General features: G+C 44.1%; 1 long non-coding RNA gene across 1 annotated transcript; it reads right to left on the reverse strand.

Annotated features, from left to right (window-relative positions):
• Nucleotides 1-2,895: 2,895 nt before the first annotated feature.
• Nucleotides 2,896-3,824, reverse strand: LOC123089452 (uncharacterized). Its single transcript, XR_006442291.1, has 3 exons — nucleotides 3,745-3,824; nucleotides 3,582-3,663; nucleotides 2,896-2,926 (listed from the first exon to the last, which is right to left on the reverse strand). It is a non-coding gene; the product is annotated as an uncharacterized lncRNA (long non-coding RNA).
• Between the last annotated feature and the right edge of the window lie 6,262 nt (nucleotides 3,825-10,086).

Consider the following 10,086-nt stretch of genomic DNA (forward strand, 5'->3'; position numbering starts at 1 on the left):
AGTTCAGTCGTGCAGGACCCTCATGTTTGAGACCTCCTTCGCAAGAGTACGACTTACAACAGAGCTCCTTCTAGAGAGGTGGCCAAGCTGGCGCAACTGGAAGTAGACTCAATGACTCGATTATATGACGGTTGCGATCCCGCGGTGACCCGCTTGAGTTTCATGCTCGAACTTCTAAAGAAGGCCAAGAACAAATGGATAGACAAAAGCCTCGATGAGCATTTGAAGTATCTACATAATAAAGTTCTTCCCGCGAGGAACCTATGTCCTACTAGTGTTGAGGAGGCCAAGAAAATCGTTTGCCCTCTTGATCTGCCGCACATTTAATACCACGCATGCATCAAAGATTGCATCATTTATCGGGAGGAGCATGCGGAAAAAACCAACTGTCTAGTGTGCAATGCTTCTCGATACAAGAAGGCAGGAAAGAAAGCTCCTCAGAAAGTTGTATGATACTTTCCGATCACTCCCCGTCTGTAGTAGTATTTCGTAGATCCTAGGGAAGTAAAGCTCATGTGCTGGCACGCGGATAGGAAGAAGCCCGACGATGGAGATGATACGAAGCCGATACACCTCGCAGATGCTAGCCAATGGAGAGCATTCAACGCCGAATATCGATTTTCCACAGAAGATGCAAGGAACATCGTGCTTGGCACGAGTACCAATGGCATGAATCCATTTCGAAACCAAAACACCAACCAAAGTAGATGGCCCGTCTTTGTATGGATGTACAACCTCCCCCAATGGTAGTGCACGAAGACAAAGTACATACACATGAGCATGCTGATTCAAGGGCCCAAACAACCGGGAAATGATATTAACCTGTATATGGGGCTTCTGAAAGAGGATCTAGACACGTCATGGAAATCGCCGGTCAAGACATGGTATGCCAGCATAGGAGATTATTTCTATATGAGAGCCGCGCCGATGACGACGGTGCACGACTATCTTGGTTACGGGTACACCTCAGGCCAGGTGTGCCACGGATACTGCGGACGCACGAGGTGCATGGATGATACAAAGCAACTTACGTCAATGAAAGATGGCGGGTGTGGGAAAATCGTGTACATGGGGCATCATAGATGTATCGAGAAGGTTGACCCATGGAGAAAATGTGGAGGTCTATTCAATGGTTTGGCTGAGCATCGAGGACCTCCACGTAAGAGGAGTGGCACCGAAATCAACAAGTAGTTGAAAAAAATTGAAACCGTGCCCCGCCCCAGGAATGATGAAAAAGGCGACGGAGCCGCTGCTGAAGGTATGGAGAACAAGGTCTGTTTTCTAGGACTTGGAGTACTGGCCCAACCACAACACACCTAATTTCCTTGATCAAATGCATATCACAAAGAATGTCCTCGAGAGCTTGCTTGGCACACTGATGAACATGCCGGAGAAGACCAAGGATGGGATGAAGGCAAGGAAAGACTTGGAAGATTTGGAGATCAGGAGAGATCTCCACATGCCGCCCCGTAAAATGTTGACGGAGGAGACGAAGAAGAAGATGGGGGCGGGGGAAAGGGGCAGAAAAGTAGACAAGAAGGAGGAGAATTATTGCCCCCTTCTTGCTTCACCTTAAGTGCAAAGGAGATCGATCAATTCATCAAGCGCCTTACGGGAATCAAAGTAGGTTCCGGTTACCGTGGGAAGATAAGCAGATTTCTAGACACTAAGAAGAAAAGGTTCAGCGGGATGAAGTCCCATGACTGTCACGTGATGATGACATAGATACTCCCGGTTGCCATTAGAGGGATAATGAACAAGCACGTCAGTGACACACTTACTGGTCTCTACAACTTCTTTGACGTTATCTCTCAAAATTCCATCAGTGTGAAGCAGCTCCGAAGGCTGCATGAAGAGATCGTTGTCATACTATGTGACCTTGAGATGTACTTCCCGCCCGCGTTCTTCGACGTCATGGTGCATCTGTGTGTCCACATCATGGATGGCATCATCGACCTTGGGCCGACATTCCTTCACAGCATGATGTCTTTCGAGAGGATGAATCACTACAAGAAATACGTCAACTTGCGACCATCACTATTGGTCGCTGAAAGGTCATTGTTTTTCATTTGCGACCTTTTTGTGACAAAAAATAGATGGTCAAAAGCTGGCGGTCGTAAACTAAAATTAACGACCTTCTCTGTGAGAAGGTCATGGAAGGCAACAACCAACACAAAAGGTCATGGATTCTACAACCTTCTGTTTTGGTCACTGGCTGTCTGCCCTGGCCACGACGGATCTGACGTGGCAATCTGACGTGGAAAAATTGCGACCAATTGAAATGGTCGTTGATAAGATTCAGCCCGGTCCAATTCGGTGTTTTAGATGGGCCGAGCCCAGTAATTTGACCTTTTTAGTTTTTTTGGACTGATTTTTTCTGCTATATGGCTGGGCCTTTTCTATCCGGGCTCGGCCTTTTTTCCTGTCATTTTTTCAACCTAATACCATTTGGGGCAAGGCCTTTTTGCAACCCAGGAATTAATTTGTCCAACATTGTTCGGCCAAGGCCTCTTCCAGCCCATCAATATTTTCAGCCTACTAATGCAAAAGGACTAGACGATAGAGAAACAATTGTTTTCTTTTCAAGTTTGTTGTCAAATCAACGTTTGTTCCATCATACAACATTTGTTGCGATTACATCTTCATCACATTATAGACATGAGAAGCAACAACTAAGAGATTGTCATCTATAAGAAACGACGGCCATGTTCAAATAACCTTGGCAATAAAAAAACAGCACCACAGCTAATATACAGTACAACTTCCGCTTATGTGCAGACCTACGGGAAGGCCAAACAGAAAAAAAATCATTGAAAATATGATCACTAGCTTAGATATTTAGAGATAACTGCTATGCTGCCGATTAGATTTGGTTGCAACCCTTCCAGTTTGGTAAGGGCATCTCTCCAGCATCATCTCTCGTAACCTAAAAGAAGGAACATAAACCATCATCAGAATTTGCAACTTTTTGTCCTGCCAAAATATTAGTACTTGTTTAAAACAAATGATTGATGTCAAAAAATATTTCCATAGCCGTTTGTTGGATACTGATGGTAGTTTGAGTTGGTAGGATGAATAGTCCTCCCAAAATATTAGTACTTGTTTAAAACAAATGATTGATGTCAAAAATTATTTCCAAAGCCGTTTTTTGGATACTGATGGTAGTTTGAGTTGGTAGGATGAATAGTTTAGTGTATTAAACAACCAGGTGCATTTTTCTCTATAGCCGAACCAGGTATATAGTTCAAAGTCTGTTAAGCATGTGACACAAAACATTTTTTGTATTTCAGCATGATAGACCATAAACATAACTTGCTAATTGCAGGTTTACTAACTATAGCTCCTGTTATCGGCAACCAATATCAGCAACCATAAGCATTAGGCGATGAATAAAAATATATTTACAATGCAATACATTAGCCAACCACCAATATGATAGTCCATGTGGGTATTACATGAGGGACAAGCTAACAGATAAGTATAGATGATAAGAAACAAGAACAGAGAGGTCGTACAACACATGGAAGGTGCATATCTCCATGACACCAACCAAGCAAGGAATGTACAAACAAGAAGCGCACCTTCAACGTCTCATCATCGGTCATGATAGGTGTGCTGGGAGGTGGTTGACGAGCCTCCCTTCTTGTCATGCTTGGTCATGATCTGGATAGCGAAAAGAGGGAGGTTAGGAACATCACAATGACAGTACTGAGATCACTCAAGAAATCCTAATGATGCACAAACCTCACAATGTTGCCAACAAGGCAAGAACTTCCTTGATCTTATCCTTGATGTTCTCTAGCTCCAGGTTGTTTCGCTGCAGCTCGGTATTTGCTGAACCGTGTGTGTACATGCATCAGGGCATACATACAATGTTCAAGTTAATATTCTTAGCAAACTATGATGTAACCAAAATAATTACTTCAGGACTTAGGATAAAAATTGAGCTTAGACATGAAACTTTACATCGCTCATTTCAACCATGTTAGATAAACTTGAGGTAAATTAGCAATAAGGATATTGGTTACAAGCTAGGTGAAAGGCAAACAAAGTCCTACTATATTGATGGATACCAACTTGTTTAAACTAGAGCAGATCGTTCAACTTGTGCAATCTAGCAGTCTAAAAAGAGAGAAGTATGTTCATTCTCAGTTACACATTAACTAGAACAAAAATGAGAGACATAAATTAGAAAAGAAATAAGAGACACTAATATAAGCAAGAACTTTCAACAAGTACACATTAATTATTACATAGCATCTCTGGCACTGTTGTTGTTTGCATACTAAAACCAGTAGTTGTCCGCTATGAAGCATCACTCATTGACCAACATTAGTATGTCAGCTAGCAGAATCCTCATGTACTAACTTAGACAAATTTGACATACTAATGCTAGAGAAAATAATTGTTTGCACATCATCATCCAGAACCTCCTACAGGATCATTTCACTCTAATCCCCTACCTGACTAAACTAACAAGTGCTCAGATTACCGACAAAAACAAGTGGCAGTAGCTAAAAAAGTGACAGTAGCTCAAAAACAAGCATAACATCTGTCCAGGTGACCCGTCCGGAGTAGCGCGTAGTAGAGCACCTGCACCTTGCATCCACACACATACAAATCATTCAACGAGTCCATCAACAAGAAAGGGGTCGATATTTCAATGTGGGGAGGAAGCAGCTAACCGTCCAAAGTAGATGGGCCAGTTATAGATGCAGAGTTAGGCACACTCGATTGTCGACGCCATCGCTGCTGCCGCTGCCCGGATAGGGTGTCATGGAGGAAGCAATCTGAAGCAATAAAACCGAGCAAAATTAAAAGCAGCAGTCGCTAGAAGCATGTAGGCAATAGTATTGGATAATTTTTAGACCAAAAGACGTTTTATATTTTTAGGCAGAGGGAGTATTACATAGTTCATCAAACCCATGTCAAATTAATCTAAAAATTGAATTACTAAACCTGCCTGACTAAATCAAACTCAAACCAATGCATCAATCGATACTAGCAGTAGTACACTAAAGAAATCGACACTGAACGGAGGCAATTAATATGTACAGCTAGCACCCATTTGCCTATATTCTGCACTTGAATTCAAACCAATCACTCTATTTCAGAAGATGCATGTACATGCATGCAGCTAGCACGCACCGTCAGCCAGCAACAAGGCGAGGCTAGTTTGAAATGGAGGGGAAGCACAACAAAAATCCAGCTGCGCCTGAGAGCAACAGTTGGTAAACCGTGCATGCGTACGCGTGGACACCATGGACGTTGAGCAAGCACCGAGCTCCTTCCATGGACGTTGAGCTAAACTGGCATCGCAAATATGCATCGCTGCGAGAACTAGCTAAACATGCATAGCCGTTAAGAAAAAAGCTCATGCAATGCATGAAAACACCTAAATGCAGATCGAGCTAGCTAGGTAGGCCACTACCCCAAGCTGAGTTTTTCCTGACGGCCAAAAACCGTCAGGAATAAGCCATTCCCGTCAGGAATCCCCCGTCAGCAATAGCTTGTCAGGAACGACCTTCATTCCTGAGGGTAACCATCAGGAAATACATTCCTAACGGCCTTTCCTGACGGACGACATTTTGCCATGAGTTTGTCTTTCCTGATGGTATCCCCGTCAGTAATATACCTTCAGGATTGAACTTCTCCTGATGACCATGCTACTGCACATTAGTCCAGAACAACAAATTCGACAGGTATTACGTTAAATCATTCAGAATTCAGCAAAAATACAAATTGATTCCATTCATATTTCTGCACAGCAATATGCACACCCGAGTAAATAAGATGACATTCATTATAATATCTTGAATTGTTCACAAAATGATATTCCAACTCATGGTTCCCAAAAACTTAAAAAGAACAAGAGCTGCTCCATTTAGCTCCTCCAAAAGACAAACGTAGCTGAACAGTCAGAAAATACATGATTCTCCTTGGCCAGAGTAGCACCATGGTCTTCTCAGCATGGGAAGAAGCTGCCAAACAAAGTACCAGCATGTTCTTAGGCTTGGGAAAATCCATCCACCTAAAAGTAAAAAAATTGTAAGTATTAAGTACTTCCAATGTTGAAACATATTTCAACAAAAAACAGCCAAAGGAAGAACTGTGATATACAGAAAACAAAAAAGAGATGAACATGCACATTCTACAATACACAGATGAATAAGTGTGGTGAAATAAGGTCCTTTCCAGCAAATAGAACTAGATAAAGACGATATGTATTGTTGGCATGAATGGCTTCTAACTTTCTCTATAACGTCTCCAAACCACAAGGAATTAAGAACTGCTATATGTGAACATGAATATAAAATAATGGCCATATGTAAAACAACATAGGTAAGTGCAAAATATGTTAGAACATCACTTAGTACCTTAAATCATGCGCATTTTGATCACCAAGAATTAAGAACCGCTATATATGTATGCTTAAAATGAATTGGTGATAGCATCATAAAGTTGTCCAACTCATCAGTTTACCCTGTCTTAAGCTTTGAAATGTTCGAAGACAGTAGTACAAGAACCTGTTGGTAAGCCTATCATGTATGCTAAGAAACTGTAATAAAAAAACCATGAATGAGTGTACCTAACTAAGCAAGTCTCAAAAAATTAGTGGGAGGCTCACATATAGCTACAAAGTTGTGGAAGTGTAATTCAGCTCAATTTCAGCAGTGCAACCAAGTAATAAGCATTTAGCACCGACATGGATATAGCTATCAAATGAGATATGACAAAGAGAGCTATCAAATAGGAACGCTACATAGTGCTGTCCCTTCAGGTTTAGAATCTCATGAAGTTGCGATTTAAATGTTGAGCTAAATATCTAAATCTAGAAAGAACTAGTCTGGGTCACGATGTCGCGCTCCTAGAGACAAACACAGTTAAGATATATTTAGGAGATGAACTATTCATAGAAAGAAAAATTTAAGAACCAAAAAGAGACATATCAGGGATGCCTTAGAAGATACCACAGAAAGGAAGATCAGGAGAACCATCATTTCTCGCTGTCACATTCGTCGTTATCTCACTACCCTACAGATTAGAGAAATAGGGAAATGGAAATGATGTCTCAACCTCCCTTTTCTAAATTCGCAAGGAGAAATAGATGTTTGGAAGGTGGATATTCTCACCTCACTTGATTCCAGTGAGCTAGCCAAAACCGTGATTGCCCACAATACCATAGAGGTGATGCACCCGCGCTAGCTAATGCTTCGGCGCGGCCTCATATTCTACGTGTTTCTTGGTAATAAGGCTTGATGCATGTGTATTACATTCGGAGTTTCATACTGTATGTAATTGTAAACAGAAGATAAGAAGGGAGCCTCAAAATTAATATAGTACTAATTTATCCTACAATGTCAGCCATTCCAAATCGTGCGTATATTCTATTAATCTTATAGACTATAAAGAACAATATACCTGTAGAGGATGAATGTAGCGGGAAACTTGCCTCCTTCCTTGCCGTGGTAGCTGACATGCTAGCCTCGGACCCTGGTACGGGAGGAACAGAGCAACTCGGTTATATAGTCTACTTCAGAAATCACAAATGTAATAAAGTTGCCCATAGAAGGTAAGTAGCAACCATTGCGGCTACTGCTAAACTCTCAGCTAGGGATTCAGACTAGTAAAGTTGCCCAGAACTCCTCTAGTTTCCACTTTATGTTTCTCTCGGATTTCTGAAAATAAACACAACATGTCAACTTAAAGTTAGTTAAATACAGTACCAAGTGTGTTATTAGGACAGATCTAACTAAAACAAAGACCATTGCGGCTACTGCTGAACTCTTTGCTAGGATTCAGACACCAATAATGAAAAAAAGTGCATGCTGCTACCTTTTTTTGGGTCTTCCTCTCCTCAGGTCGGTTTCAGTTCTCCAAGAGTTGACTTGTCGGTGCACAGAAGTAAGGGCTCTACTTTGTACCCCTTTACCTATGCACGGGCAGTCAGAGCCGCGCCCGTGGCCACACTTAGTATGGCAGAGGAGGGAGGCCGAAGCCGCAAGACGATCAAAATAACGCCAAGACGGAAACACAAAGAGCAAGAGGGCGAGGTGGACTCCCTCGGCAAGACCCTCGCCAGGGCGGCCTCCGCAGCCCCAGCAAGAGCCTTACCGGGGCAACTTGCCCAACACCAGCAGGCTGCGCCACCCTTGAGCCCAAGGTTTCCAACATCGTCAACCCCACTGGAACCAAGGCTCGGGAGGTGCCTCCATGGTGGCATGCAGATCTTCGTCAATATCGTAAGCATGCAAGACCAGATGAAGACAAGAAGACAAGACCTCCAGCAACACCCTTGCCGGGGACAACCGCGGTGCCATGGCAAGACCCTTGCTGGGGCCCAGGCAAGACCCTTGACGAGGACATCAGCGGGGCCGCGGCCGGGTCCGCGCCCGCTGAGGGAGTCCTGGATTAGGGGGTATCCGGATGGCCGGACTATATACTTCGTCCAGACTATTGGAGCGTGAAGATACAAGACTCAAGACTCCATCCCGTGTCCGGATGGGACTCTCCTTGGCGTGGAAGACAAGCTTGACGATCCGGATATTGTATTTCCTTCCTTGTAACTGACTTTGTGTAAACCCTAGCCCTCTCCGGTGTCTATATAAACCGGAGAGGTTGGTCCTTAGAAGGCCGATCACGATCACAATCATAATCATCATATGCTAGCTTCTAGGGTTTAGCCTCTACGATCTCGTGGTAGATCTACTCTTGTACTACTCATATCATCAATATCAATCAAGCAGGAAGTAGGGTTTTACCTCCATCGAGAGGGCCCAAACCTGGGTAAACATCGTGTCCCTTGCTTCCTGTTACCATCAGCCTAAGACGCACATATCGGGACCCCCTACCCGAGATCCGTCGATTTTGACACCGACATTGGTGCTTTCATTGAGAGTTCCTCTGTGTCGCCACTGCGAGGCTTGACGGTGCCTTCAATCGTCAACAACATGGTCCAGGGCGAGACTTTTCTCCTCGAACAGATCTTCATGTCCGGCGGCTTCGCACTACAGGCCAATTTGCTTGGCCATCTGGAGCAGATCGACAGCACCTCCTTAAAAGGACCCAACAATGGGATAAAGAGTGTTCACATATGTCCCGAACACCCCCGTACATTTTATGTGGGGGCAGAAGCCGACGACTGGCCAACTCTCAGGTTTTATGTACACTAAACGACGCACAGGAAGAACAAGCGTTCACATAAAAAGGGAATAATTAATAAAAGTGTCATTTCCCTGCATTACAACGGCACGACGGCCTTTAGGTAAATATAGTGTCTTTAGCACACTTGTCCTCCACAAGGCGGGCTCCTTTTAGTACACCTTCATAGTACAACTCGGGCTTGCGATGCTCCTTACCCTCCGGCGGCCCCTCAGTCATCAGCTTCTCCGCATCAAGCTTCCCCCAATGCACCTTTGCACGGGCAAATGCCATGCGCGCACCCTCTATACAGACTGATCGCTTAATGACATCAAGCCGAGGGCACGCGCCAACAATCCGCTTCACGAGTCCAAAGTAATTGCTTGGAATCGGCTCCGCGGGCCACAGCCAGACAACCAAGTCATTCATGGCTAGTTCGGCCGCCTGGTGCAGTTCGACCAACTGCTTTAACTGATCAATAAAAGGCACTGGATAATTCGGCGCCAAATACTGCGACCAGAAATCCCTCTCCGCAGACTTCTTCTCCTCGGTCCGGTAGAATTGGGCGGCATCTGATATGCTGCGAGGCAGATCTGCAAACGCCCCTGGGAAAACAAGAATTCAGCTTGTCGCTTAGCGCCACATTACTATAAAAAAATGTCCCTGAATACAAAAGGCCTTACCAGCTGCAACCTTCCGTGCCTCCTAAATATCCTTCAGAGCACCGCGGGCTTCTGCCCGAGCATCCTCTGTGGTTTGGAGAGCTTGAGCGAGTTTAGATTCTTTCCCTGCTAAACTCTGCTCCAGGGCATCACTTTTCTTCACAGCCTCCTGGAGCTCTCACTCAGCTGCGATTACCTTGGCCTCATGTTTCTCATGAAGCGCCTGTTCGGCGGCAACCTTCTTGTTGGCATCAGCCACATCCTTCTTCAGTGCCTCATATTC

Source organism: Triticum aestivum, chromosome 4B (assembly GCF_018294505.1).
Source record: "Triticum aestivum cultivar Chinese Spring chromosome 4B, IWGSC CS RefSeq v2.1, whole genome shotgun sequence".
Classification (NCBI taxonomy): Eukaryota; Viridiplantae; Streptophyta; class Magnoliopsida; order Poales; family Poaceae; genus Triticum; species Triticum aestivum.